General features: G+C 33.6%; 1 protein-coding gene across 1 annotated transcript in view; it reads right to left on the reverse strand.

Moving 5' to 3' along the window:
• The window catches only part of fam20cl (family with sequence similarity 20 member C, like), a 265,004-nt gene that overhangs the window by 225,659 nt on the left and 24,570 nt on the right, over positions 1–14,775 (reverse strand). The window lies entirely within an intron of this gene.

Below are 14,775 nucleotides of genomic sequence, written 5' to 3' on the forward strand. Positions count from 1 at the left end.
GATAAAATAATTTATAAAGCATAATTAATAATTGATACAATTTAAAAACAGTTACTTTGGTATTTTGGCTTCCGACAGCAATACGTCATGAGGTCATTAGTTCATATGTTTAAGTCAGATTGCAGTTATAGATGTTGGAAGCAACACAGTTTTTTGACCGAGCTGATCGAGTCTATTGTAACTTTGTATTTTTGTTTGCATTTCTTCAGTAAACCTTTTTTAAAAGAAGATTCGGTCTTACTCGCGTTTTTGCAAATACTGGTTGTTGGAATAGAAGCTGCAAAAGGTGGTACATAAGGATTTGCATGAAAGGTGTGCCACTACAACTGTTATGACGCGTTTAACGATAATTAGCATCTAAAATCCTTTTTTTAATATGATTTTTTAAAAAGGAACATTTATTTATATTTATGTATAGATAATGCTTGCATGTGATTACATATGCGAGCTGTTTCAAACAGTGTCTATGGGCAGGACAGTAAATTAGATGTTATTCTCTCTTCTTGCTGCCGTTATCAATTACACACTAACAGTTTTTCTTTTTCTAAATGTTGAGATAACTCCATCAAGAAGTTTTTATTTTATTTAAGTAAAGAAGATTGTAAAAAAAAAATGTGTTGTACCTTACCATTCACTGCTCTGAAAAGTGAAAAGGGTCATAACAGTACATCCAACCATATTATGTAATCCATTACTTTATTTAGGACTAATGATGGGTTAACTTTGAACTCGTGTCAAACACCTGAGGATGTGCTTCTGCAACTGATGTCAGATCTGTCTGCTAAAATTTGCATGTTTTAATCCAAATTAGGACAATAGAATACTGCCCGCTGACAATGTTGTAGAAGTCCATCTATTAGCCCAGTTACGAAACTCACAGCATGTTAAACGGTTAAATGCATGTAAGCCTTTTCTAGTGCTTCTGAAATTCTGTTGTTTATTTGAATTGATTTCTTTGTTTTTCAGCGCTGAATTAAATCTGACTCTATTTTTAATCGTCAAATTCACTCTGTATTTCTAATTGTAAGATTGGCTCACATTCATGACTTTAATTTAGAGTTTTTATCTATATTTGATCCCATACTCTTCAGTTTTACTTTCATTAGGGACCAAACGAGTTGTCACACCCCGAGATTAGTGCACATTGTTACGGACATGATCTCGACACTCTGAAGTTAGAGGATGTAGGGTCAAGTAATACTCAAATAGGCTGGTTGCCAACTGCTCACTCATCCTAAAAAAAGTAGTTGATTTAGCCATTTCCATAGAACTTGCTAGTATCAGTGATTAGATGATCAGATCTTCATGCTGTCATGCCAAAACGGCTCCATACAGTCACATGCATCTTGAGAATCGAAGCTAATCATGTCATATCATAATGGTAACGCAGACTCTGGGTTTTCAGCCCATGCTTGTGACAGGTTTTCTGATCTTCTTGTCAGATCAGAAAGTTTATTGTCAGATCAGAAAGTTTATTGTCTTAGCATCTGACAATTCTTGTGGTCTCATCTCGTAGAATTTCCACAACAGTACTCATGGTTTGAGATTATGCAGAGCCTTAGCCATCCTTACAGAGTTAAAGATGAAAGATAAGTGTTTGTGCAATCACTCTTTTTATCTTGTGTTTGCATGTTCTCTTGAGACTCAAAGTGACATTTCATGTTGCAGCAGTGCAGTACAGACTACTACACTTTTCCAGTCTGCTGTTAACAAATGAGATAATATTTAATAATATGTATTTGACTGGTGTGTTGGTGTGTATTTCTTTAAAAAATATATAATTCATTCTTTTGTTATTGAGTCTATTGCTCTGTTTGTGGTTGTAAAGAAATACATGTTACTCAGCAATGATGCATTAAAATAAGCAGACAGAATTTACAGTGTAATTTTGATCAAATGATGAATATTAATTTATATAAGTGAAAATTTGAAATGTTTGCAGATTGAAACTCATGTGAATATGGAGTGTTTAGTACTAAATGTAATTCTCTCTCCAAATATGAAATTTTACATAATCGTCCTTTATAATACTCCAGGTCATGATGCAAGTTTTTTTAATAGAATTGAAGAGACTTTTGTCGCTTGTTGATGATCGTTGTGAATGTATGATGTTCGGTGATTTTAATATTAATTGGATGGATAAAAACAGTAAATCACAGTTGAAATGAAATATGGAGAAATTAAATTTTACACAATTAATTGATAGACCAACCCGAATCACTAGAAAGAGCGAAACTCTTATAGATCTGATTTTCACTAATAGACCGGAGAGAGTAACAAAAACAGATAATTTAATCACTGGTCTTTCAGATCATAATTTACCATTAATTGTAAGAAAGTTAACTCGAAAGCGGTTACTGCATCATAATTAGATGGAAAACCAAATGTTAATTACAGGATTTGCGAAATCAAAAATAGCTCATTTTGAATATGATTTAAAGGAAGTTAATTGGGGAACGTTTTTTAAAGAATTAGATATAAATCAGAGTGTGGGTCACTTTGCAACTATTTTAAGTAAATTAACGAGTAAATATACAACAACCTGGAAGAGTAAGTACAAGAAATTTTCACTTCCTTGGTTTAATAGTGATATTCTTCAGTTAATTAAAAGGCGAGATCTTGCTCTCAAAAATCTTTACTATCCAAAACTAATACTAATACTGATCATCTTGTTCACACTGGGTTGAGGAACAAAGTGGTATCTGAATTGCGAAAGGCTAAGATGAAATATTTTTCTATATTAATTGAGGAGGCCCATGACAGCAGTTCTAAATTGTGGCAACATATCAAAAGACTATCTAAATCAAACAGGTAAAAAACATTCTAAAATAAAGCATCATAAAGTTATTAATAATATGATTTGCAGTGATGAGTCTGTTCAAGAATTGTCAAGTAATTTTAACTTCACTAAATCATACCCTGAGGAACCAGATTATGTTTACCCAGACTCTTTTTATATTAAGGAATTATCTTGTAAAAAGTTCAAAAAGTAGTAGAAAATATGAGTAATTCTACGGCTAAGGATATTAATTTTCACTCTGAATTAAGAGATATAAACATTTTCTGTTGGAGCCAATTACATATTTAGTAAACTTTCCCAGATAGTTGGAAGACAGCAATAGTTATACCGATTTATAAATCTGGCGATAAGGATGTTGCTTGTAACTATAGGCCTATTGCCGCTCTACCTGTAGTGTCAAAAGTGCAGGAGAAAATTTTTGCGGAACAATTAATGGAGCATTTACACTCTAAACAGTTGCTTTATCCACAGCAGTATGGTTTTAGAGAGAAATATTCCACAGAAACAGCAAATTGTTATCTGCTTGAAAAAAATAAAACGGTCACTGGATAAAGGTAGTGTGGTTGGGGCAGTGTTCCTGGACCTAAAGAAAGCCTTTGACACAGTTAATCACAGTATTTTACTAAATAAATTAGGAGAGCTCAAAATGTCAGCAGAAGCCTTACAGTGGTTTGGGTCTTATTCGGGTGGGAGACAGCAATGTGTGAGGGTCAATGGGGTGAAGTCATCTATGCGTTCGAACAGTATTGGAGTACCTCAAGGTTCTGTCCTTGGCCCATTGTTGTTTACAATGTACATAAACGATCTTCCAGATTGCTGCCCAGGGGTTAACTGCCAGTTATATGCAGATGACACAGATGGCTATGTGTCAGCTAAAACACCTTGCCGGGCAGGTGAGCAACTGACCCAGGCTTTACAACACATTTCAAGATGGCTTGAACTGTCTCATTTAACGTTAAATGTCGAGAAAACAGTTTATATGTTTTTCTATAAGAAATACGCCTGTACAGGATACATTTAAGGTGCTGATAAAAAAAGTAATTAAAAAAGTGAATGAGTTTAAGTATCTTGGCATTAATCTAGACATTCATTTCAAATTTGATAGTCATGTTAAAAATATGAGTTGAAAAGTTAAGCCAAGTCTAAACTGTTTTCGTTTTATTAGAAGGTTTTTAACTATATCAAACTGCAAAATTATACATGCACACAATGATATTCTCTCACTTGACGTATTGCATTACATCTTGCTCACAAGCCTGTTTAACTACATTGAAGCCTATTGACTCAATATATAAACAAGCAGTTAAAATTATGGACTTAAAGCCTATGCGATGGCGTCATTGTGATGTTTTATGTTAACATAACCTTTTAAGTTTTGATAGTTTTATTCAATTTAGTTATTTTAAATTGGTTTTTAAATGTTTAAATAATCATGTTCCAATCCTGTTTTCTGAGCTAATCAATCGGCATCAAACCTCCCACAGAGTTACACGGGCAACTGCTAATGGTGACTGTCTAGTGCCAAAGTGTAAGAAGTCTCTGTAAAGGGAGCCAAACTGTGGAAAGATTTACCAGTTAACTTAAAATCAGAAAGTAATTTAAATATTTTTAGGAGTGCTCTTAAAAAGTGGTTAAAAACAAAACAGCAGTGTTTGCACAAATAGTCTACTGTTAGTTGGTTGGATCATGTCGCCTTGGCTTTTGCCTGCAGTCATTTTATGTAAATAAATGTAATGTTGTGTATGTTTTTATTATATTTCCATTTTGTCAAATTTAAACCTCCTGTGGACAGGTGTTGAGAATTAGCAAGTTTGCTTAAACACTTAAACAAATGCATTTGGTTGTCCAGTGTAATTGTGATGTCCATGTCAAATAAATAGATAAATAAATAAATCTAGGCATTGATAAATTAATCTTCAGACCGTTCAGAACAGAAAGCAGCTAATATGATATAAATCTCCCAAATTATGACGTCACATCCTGTAGTGGATTATTTTTTGGAGGATGATGAGCAAGACCCATTCTTGGATAAAGCTGATGGAAGAATTTGAACAAAAGTTTGTCTCATATACGTACCTTTTTATCTGATAAATTTAATGCTATCATCTGTACAGCTGGTGCAGACACTTAAGAGCACTATAGTCATTTATATTGTTTACATGTATCTATATTACATTTATATTACATTTATATATTTATTGACATTTTCTACTGATATTTGATTTGACAAATAAAGCTGCTGAAGCACCCAATAGTTTATTTGTTTTTATATTTATCAGTTATACAAAACTTAAAGAATATTTCCATAAATGTGTCATACATGTCTGCTGTTTATTTTACCGTCCTGATAAGAAGCCTGCTAGAGAGCAAGACATCCTAAAATTGCTGAGTGTGTGTGTGTGTGTGCTGTACTGAAGGAGACATGAAGACTGGAGCTGAATTTCCCCTCTGGTTCTCTTGACCACAGAAATATCCTCTTGTTATGTCTGACCTTTGTTTTCTTGTCGCCCAAGTTATTCGAGATTTTGTTCTCAATTGTACGCATGTGCAGATTTCAAGTTGATCTATGTTAGAACCAATCAGGTTAAAACATCTATATGTATGCGTCTCACAGTTAGAGACGTTATGTCAGACTACAAGTGTTGTTGATTTGATATTATATACAGACTTTGGGCTGACCATCAGTTTGAAAAAAAACAAATGTCTTGAGCCAGGACACTGCCACTCCACCAACCATCACAGTAGATGATTACCAGCTTGATGTCGTCCACCAGTTCACGTACTTGGGCTCCACCATCACCGATAACCTCTCCCTGGATGCTGAGCTTGACAGGAGGATCGGGAAGGCAGCCTCTACTCTAGCCCGCCTGACAACCCGAGTGTGGACAAACCATAGGCTTACAACTGCAACAAAGATGGCAGTGTACAATGCTTGCGTCATCAGCACTCTGCTGTATGGGAGTGAGACATGGACCACCTATGCAAGACAGGAGAGGAGACTGAACACCTTCCACCTAAGAGGTCTGCGTCGCGTTCTGGGCATTACCTGGCAGGACAAAGTCTCCAGTGTTGGGAAGGTTACTTTGGAAATGTAATAGATTACAGATTACAAATTACCCTATTTAAAATGTAATAAGTTACTGTAATTTTTGATTACTTTTAATTTCCTAATAAACATTTTCAACTAAATAATTTTCAAGCATTTATACCGAGCAGGAGTGAGCTTACAGTAGCTCTGTTTACTGTTAGAATCTCAAAAGCTTTCATCACTTAAATAAAATTAATTTAATTTATTTAAATTTACAGTAGAGCCACCACAAAACCAGACTTTATCACAAAAACATGTTTACTGTTGTTACAAAATCACAATGTTAGTTAGTTGTGCAGGTGATTTATGTGGCATTTGCAATAAAAAAATACATCTAATTTTTGAAATTTTCATTTTTAAATCGAAGCCACTTAAATCCAAATCAATCGCATCTTAGTGATCAATAAAACTGCCAATGAAACATATGAGGCAGAACAGTTCATTTAAATTATTTACTGTAACTAATATGCTGTACCAAACAGGAATAAAATATAGTACATAACAGCAAAAACAAAAAAATCCAATTAAACCAGGTGTTACACATTTTAAACAATATTTATCCACGATCTGTAAATGTAGCTTGTGTGGACACTACTGCGCTACTTCACTAATAAAATAGCTTCGCTACTGTGAAAAGCTATTCGATTTTTTAGCGACGCTACTGTCACGCTACTGAGAAATGTAGTTAAGCTAGCTACACTGTTAATGTGATAACATCACTTTGGCCAGAGGAGTCTGCTGGTGCCCTGAAATTCACAAATCGATAACTTTATAAATCATAATATATCATTAGAAATGAAAGGGTCTGTTTTTATTTCTGTACACTCACGATAACGACAAAAACATTTGCTTTTATAAAACAAAGAAATGCTAGCTTACATACCTGCAGATGCTTCCTCATGCTTTTCAATGGCAAAGAGGATTAGACATGGTGCGCCCATGGCCATTAATTTGATTTAACAGTAGGGGGGACAATAAATATAACATTTCTTATGAGCAATTTTTAAAAGATTTTTTGAAGGCGACACAAATAATACAGCTGAATTGTACTTCTAAAGATATGTCTCCGCAGTTAAAAATGGTTTTATTGTTCATATTACAGCATGGAGACTACATCATTATGGTTATTTTCAAAGTTTTTCTCAGGTTCAATGACAAAGCAAATTTTTCTTTCAAAACTATTTATTGCATTGTTGTGTTGTTTACAGTCAACAGACTGACTCCTGAAGCCGAATAAATGCAGGAATAGACGTTTTCCATACTCATAATAACTAACTGGTGTACATTACACTTGTTAAATTGAGAGATCATATTGTAAATTGGCGAGCCTGTGAGGTTCATCTGCTAAACAGCCACAACTCAGAAAACATTTTAAAAATTTGTTCACCCCTAAAAGAATTGTCATTATCCCTTCAATAAAGAACAACACCCTTACCTGACACTGTACATCTGACTGACCCTGCTCTGTCTGATCCTCAATCATTTCTTTCTCCTCTGCCTGTGATTGATAATGTGACATTAGTATTTTCATAAGCACTCATTCTGAAAGCCAAATTGCTTAATATGTGAACTTTTTGTACTTGGAGTTTTGTTGCACTGAAAAATTATCTTATGTCCATTTTCCTTTTCTCTGTCATTTTATCATTGAGGTAAAGTTGGTTTTAAATTTGCACATTCAGCCTCTCATAATATAACCTCAGAAGAGTATTCATTGGAAATTCTAAATAGTAAAATTATATTAGCAGCCAACAACCATCAAAGTACAGCATTGTTTACAGTTAGTGTTAATATTATATTGGTTTACCTAAAGGTTCTATAAAGACGTTGCAACTGATACAAAATACAGCAGCCAGAGTTTTAATGAAATTGAAGACACAAGAACATATCACAGCAGCATTAATAGAATACATTTTAGGATTCTTTTATTAGTTTATAAGGCACTACACAACATGACACCTTTCATACTTTTCTGACTGCTTATCAAAATATAATCCAAACCGTTTGCTACGCTCTTCTAGCACTCGACTTTTAGAATTTCACTTTGTAAATCCGATGCGATCTGGCGGCACTTCTTTTAGTCACTATGCTTCAAAATCTGGGAATTGTCACCCAAATGAAGTAAAAGAATCCACCAGAATTTATTTTTAGAAAGCTTGTTAAGAAGCACCTTTTTAAAATTGCGTATGAATATAAGTTTGTGAAGTTTATGCAATTTATGTATATTGTGTAGGTTTATGTACATATGCATGTACGGTGTGTGTGCATGTATGTAAAGAATATTGTGTGTGATTGTGTAGATGTATGCTTTTATCTGAGTATATATTTTGCTTTAATTGTCTAATATACATTTTTTTGTATTTGGTTTATTTTACAATGCCTGTTTGTTGTTTGTGAAGTGCCTCCATGTATGTAGGAAAAGTGCTATACAAATAAAATGTATTATTATTATTATTATTAATGTTGTTTTGAAGTAAAACTTGCATGAGATTTCAGTTCAAATATTCAAAGTACCATGGTAAACAATGTATGGAGCTGTTACTGAATGAATGTGCGAATATAAAACCAACTTTACCTCAATCATTTTATCTAGTCCACGACACTGCAAGTTTATTTATACTGTAGCACATTTTATACACAATGCTAATTCAAAGTGCTTTACATCAAGAATGAAAAACTATCATAAAAATCATCACAACAATAAAAACAAGGACATTTTATATTTTAAATAAATTTAGTCACCTAAGAACAGAACTGAAATTGATTATACAAAAAATAAAGTGGGGCTTGTTTGGACGTAGCACAGTGCTCATTTAGCAAATCCACAGATAAACAATATGCTAATTGTGGCCGTTAATGTAAAGTTAACATTATGCTAAGTCGTCACAAATGAAACAATGCACTTTGGCGTATTATTTTGCAGTACACTAACGTATGCAACAAGCTAAACAAGCATACGTTAACCACATGAGTAATTTTAACCGCTAATACAGCAGATTCATGGACATTGGTAATCTGCATTTTTGCCGCAACTAATTTATAAATGATTCTGCATTAACTTTGAAGAGAATCGCTTTATTTAATGTGATTAATACACCATACTTACTCAAATTCAACATTTACCCGTAGCCACACACCTATCTTCTGTCTGTCTTTTTTTTTTTTTTTTTTTTTATGCTTTAAACAACATATACATGACAATACAGCAAACAAAACAGTGCCAGGGTGATAGAAAGTAAATGATAACATCAATACATAAAATAAAACAAACATAAAAATAAGAGTATAAATACTTAACTAAAAATTCTTACAAATATAATCAAGCAGGACCTTTACATTAATCAAATATTTTGAAACTAGAGCACAGTTGGACAGTTTTAATGGCCTTTCGATTAGCACTATGCTGAATAGTGCAAAAGTAATTTTTCAGTTCCTTATAAAACACAGTAAAACAAGGTTTTTTGTTGGAAAATTTACACTTATGAATATGAAACTTAATTAGCAAAATAAATAGGTTAATAACAAAAGCTTCATTATTCAAATTATCATAATTAAAATACCCAAAAATTACAGTTTCATAATGCAAATTAAAGTTAAAGAGTACCCTTTTCTTTATAAAAACAGAAGCATCATACCAGAGCTTTTTAACATAACCACAGTGCCAGAAAAGGTGGGGTACAGTTTCCAAAAGCAAAGAACAAAAAGAGCAATTTATATCAATATCCTTTTTAAATTTACTTAGGAAATGTTTAACCGGATAGAATTTATGAATTAGTTTAAAAGATATTTCTTTTATCTTATTTGTAACCAAAAATTTGTGAGGCAATGACCAAATACTTTCCCATTTAGGAATTCTTACAAAATTATTCCAATAGGTAATAGAGCAAGGTTTAGATACAACTTGATTTACAATTAGAGAGCGAATAGATTTGTTATTTTTAGACTGTGAGAAACAAATTTTACCACACACTGTATCAACTAGTTTGATTATGGGCTTATTAATCCAAGTTACACCTCTAAATAAGGAAACAATATTAGAATTAATTGCAGAGAAAACAAGAGAAAATTCCTTGGGAGTTACAGGAAAGTTAAAATGTACAAGAAACTCGTCATATGTCATAAGATACCCTTGAGTGTTAAATAATTGACAAACTAAAACAATACCCTTTTCAAACCACCTCTTCAAAAAGATACTCTTGCATTTATACAAAATACATCTATTGTTCCAAATAAAATAACGTTGTGGTGAAAAATTGTGCTTGTAGATCAGTTTCCACGCCAACAAGGCTTGAGCATGAAAAGCAGAGAGCTTCACTGGTAATTTCTCAATTTTATAATCGCATAATAATAAAAAGGAAAGACCTCCAAGTTGGTCAAAAATAAAATTGGGAATAAAATTCCAGAAAGAAGGTTTATTTAGACAAAACTTTAACCAATTAATTTTAAGAGTATTATTTAGAGAAGAGAAATCCAAAAAGTCAAGACCCCCATTTTTAAGGGAATTTAAAACAACAGATTTGCGCATGTAGTGTACACGATTCTTCCATAAGAAATTAAATAAAATCGTATCAATAGACTTGACTGTTTTATTATCTAGATATAAGGTTGAAGCAAAATAGGTTAATCTAGAAATTCCTTCTGCTTTTGAAAGAAGAACTCTGCCCTTTAAGGACAAATCCCTTAATAACCAAAGATTGAATTTACTTTTTATCCTTTCGAAAACAGGGTTAAAGTTTAAGGAAACTCTGTCTTGTTCTTTTTTTGAAATGACAACACCTAAATAGTTAACGGCTTCTTTAACTGGTATACCTTCTACAGATAATAGGGGAGAGTTTTTTAAAGCTAATATTTCACATTTTTTAAGGTTAAGGTGCAAACCCGAGGCTTTAGAGAACAACTGAATGGATTTGATAGCCTGATGAACCTGGTTTGAGTCTTTTAAAAATAAGGCTGTATCGTCCGCTAACTGACTAATTAAAATATTTCGTCCAGCAATTTGAATTCCATCTAGTTTACTTGCCTTAATAAAGTGACAGAAGACTTGGCCTACTATAAGAAATAAGTATACAGAGGCTGGACAGCCCTGCCGAATTCCTCTTTCTAGTAGAAATCTCTGTGTAGTTCCATGTCCTAATTTCACTGAGCTATTTCCCCCAGCATACATTGTACTCATTGCATTACAAAAGTAGGGTCCAAAACCGAATTTTTCTAAACAAAAATAGATGAAAGGATGCTCAATGGTGTCAAAAGCTTTGAAGAAATCCAAAAACAAAATTAAACTATCATCTTGAATAAAATCTGAATAATCAATTAGGTCAAAAACAAGTCTAATGTTATTAAAAATGTGACGATTTTTCATAAAACCTGACTGATTTTCATCAATAATGGAGTGTAAAACCAACTTAAAACGCTTTGAAAAAATAAGGGCAAACAATTTATAATCGTTATTAAGTAAACTGATGGGTCTCCAGTTATCTAAAAGAAGTGTATCCTTTTTAGGTTTAGGTATCAAACAAATGACACCTTGTTTCATACTAACAGGGAGCTCAGAACAGTTTAAACCTTCTATAAACACTTGGAGAAGGAACGGAGATACTAAATCAGAATATAGTTTATAGAATTCGGCTGTTATCCCATCACTACCAGGTGACTTGTTACCTTTTAAATGCAAAATTGCTTCCTTAACCTCACTAATAGTAATTGGTGAGTCACACACAGTTTTTTCATCATTACTAATAGAATTAATATCACCAAGAAATGTTGTAAAGGTATCCAGATCAACTATATTAAATTTTGATTTATACAAATTGGAATAAAACTTATAACAATGTTGGGAAATTTCTTTGGGATTTTCAGAAACAAGCTCTCCAATTTTTAATTGACAAATAGAGTTATGTTTTGACCTATTTTTTTCAAGCTTGAAAAAACAGGAAGACATTTGTTCACCATATTCAAGCCACCTTTGCCTTGACCTTATAAAAGCCCCTTCTGCTTTTAATTTGTATAAATTATCCAACTTGAATTGCAAATCAATTAAGTGTTCCTTCTGGATATCAGAGAGATTTTCAGGCAGGATCCCGGTAATAGATGAAATTTCGCTAACAATATTAGTTTCCTCAAGACGCTTAGTTTTAGCCAAATTAGCACTAAATTTTCTGAAGAATTTTCCAATTTCATATTTTAACAGTTCCCAATTAATACCAAATGAGCTTTCCTGTTTAGCTTTATTCCAATAAAGACCTATAAGCCTTTCTAGCTCTACTTTAACCTCATTATGTTCAAGTAAAGAACTGTTCATTTTCCAATAAGAGCAGCCCTTGTTAAGTTTAGAATCAGAAGAAAATAAGATTTTAATGGAAACAGCCTTATGATCTGTTAGTGGCGTTGTTGAGATATCAATATAAATATTATCTTTATCAAGGTTTCTGGAGACTAACCAAAAGTCAATTCTTGAAAGTCTAGAAGAATTTTTATTGCTCCATGTATAAGTTCTATTATTTACATTTTGAATCCTCCAAATATCTATAAGCTCTAACCTATCCATAAAAGCTTTCAGAGTTGTATTTGAATTTGACGAGCGACCAGGTGGCCATCTATCAAGAGATTCATTTAGGACAGTATTAAAATCACCACCAATTACTAAATATGCATTTGGGAATTTTGACTGCCAATAAGTAAGCTTATCTTCTAAAATAAATAGTAATTGATCATTTTCAGCTTTAGAATTATACCCATAGTAATTAACAAGAATAAGGTTCACATTATAACACTTTAAAAGTAACAAAATAAAATGCCCGCTTTCATCACAGTAAGTGTGCAACACATCACCTGCAAAATAATTTTTTAAACTGGATACTCCAGCAGAGTGGTTTGTACCATGTGAGAACCATATCTCGCTACCCCACTGCGATTTCCAAAAATTAACATCAGTAACTTCTGAATGAGACTCTTGAAAAAACACAAAATTAGAACTAAATTGCCTAGAAAACAAAAATAAGGCCTTGTGTTTAACAGCATCTCTTAAACCCCTGGCGTTTAAGGACACCACAGATAAAGACATTTAAAGAACACACAAACAATGGAACAATTAACCTGTTTAAGGAAAGTTGTGTTGGCTCAGATAACTTTTGTAATTATGAAAATATATTCTCCAAAAAAGGTCTCAAAATAAAAAACCCTCAAAAGAGCAGCACCATCTTAAACGACAAAAATTTGCAAAAAGAACTTTTTTTTTTTTTTATAACAAATAAAATATATATAATAAGAGGCAGACTCTAAATTGTATGCAACAATTCCATGTCAATGTTTGAAAAGTGCACAATAAAAGTCAAAGTCAAAATGCTAAAAGTCTGAAGGCAATTTATGTATGCAGGATAATTTCTCCCTGTCCTTGAATGTAAGCTCTGCCTCCGACAAAAAAGGCCGTCTTCCCATCCGCACGTGCTTTTTGAACCTCGGGCCACAACTTTTTTCTCCTTTCACGGTCTCCCGCTGAGAAATCTTCCATGAAACGCAGACCACTCTCTTTCAAATATGAAGAATTCTTCGCGGCTTTCCAGATAGCATCTCTGTACGAACGAACAGAAAACTGCATAATGGTCACCCTGGGACGCTCCTTGGGACCACCTTGCTGCATCTTCCCGAGACGATGGACCACATCAATAACATCTGAGAGCTTATCCTTTGCACTTGGAAGAACATTTTGGCAGATTTTGACCACTTCAAGCCGAATGTCTTGCACAGATTCAGGAATTCCAGCTATCCTCAAATTACGTCTTCTTAAATAAGTTTCCATATCATCTATCCTTCGCTGCATATGAGCCACAGGCTGTTCGACATCATCCATGCATTTCTCAAGATTAGTAACTTTCTCAACGACAGCTTTCAGTTCAATAGACATATCCGAGATCTTTTTCTCTATTCCGTCTGATCGGCTGTTGATTAACTGAGTTATGTCTGACAACTGTGATGATATATCAACTCGAGTGTCATCACTTGCTCTTTTCTTTATGACTGGAGATTTACACGGAGTAACAGGCAGCGCAGGAAACTCTTCTTCAGCTAAACAGAAGGCATCATCTTCCCTCATGCAGGAAACAACATAATCATGGCCCGTAGTGGCCGGTGAGCATGCGTTAAAGCTAACGCTAACGTTAGCCGTCTTAGCATCAGCCGAAGAATTACCTGAGTGACCACGTTTACGCCCCATGACAACGCGATTCCGGGAAAAACGTAGAATTAACAACTACATAAAACGATAAACACTATGTACGACAAGTTAAAAGTTCTTTTATACTATCTAAATACTTATGGTGCAGGAGCTCGAACAAACACGTCTGATCAGGTAGCCATCTTGGCCGGACCCCCTATCTTCTGTCTGTCTGTCTGTGACTGTGTGTGACAGGAAGCGTGTACGTGAGGAGTAGGTGGATCAAACCACTTTGAGGAAGCGGGGGTGAACTCTTTCTAAATGCATTTTAAATAATAAATGCGGGTTTTTTTTCTACTTAGACAATTATTTTAGGTATACACACATATATTCTTCAAAATAGAGAGTGCGTTTATATATATACATATATATATTTTATTTGGTGAGGAGGACAATGAACTTGTTCCCCCCGGGATTTACGCCCGTGGTTGCGCCGCAAATCAAAAGCATCCGCGCTTGAATAAATGGCCTTAGCAGAAGCCATCGTGCATATCAAAAACAGGCAAAGCAATAGATTTATATTATTCAACATATAACAGAGATTTAAAGAAAAAGATTAGATGTAACCCCATTTGTAATTTTTAACATTTTCAAAAGTAACTGTAATTTAATTACATATTTTTCTTAGTAACTGTAACTAATTACTGTTACTTTTATTTTGTAATTAAATTACGTAACGGC

This window comes from Danio rerio, chromosome 22 (assembly GCF_049306965.1).
Source record: "Danio rerio strain Tuebingen ecotype United States chromosome 22, GRCz12tu, whole genome shotgun sequence".
NCBI classification, from domain to species: domain Eukaryota; kingdom Metazoa; phylum Chordata; class Actinopteri; order Cypriniformes; family Danionidae; genus Danio; species Danio rerio.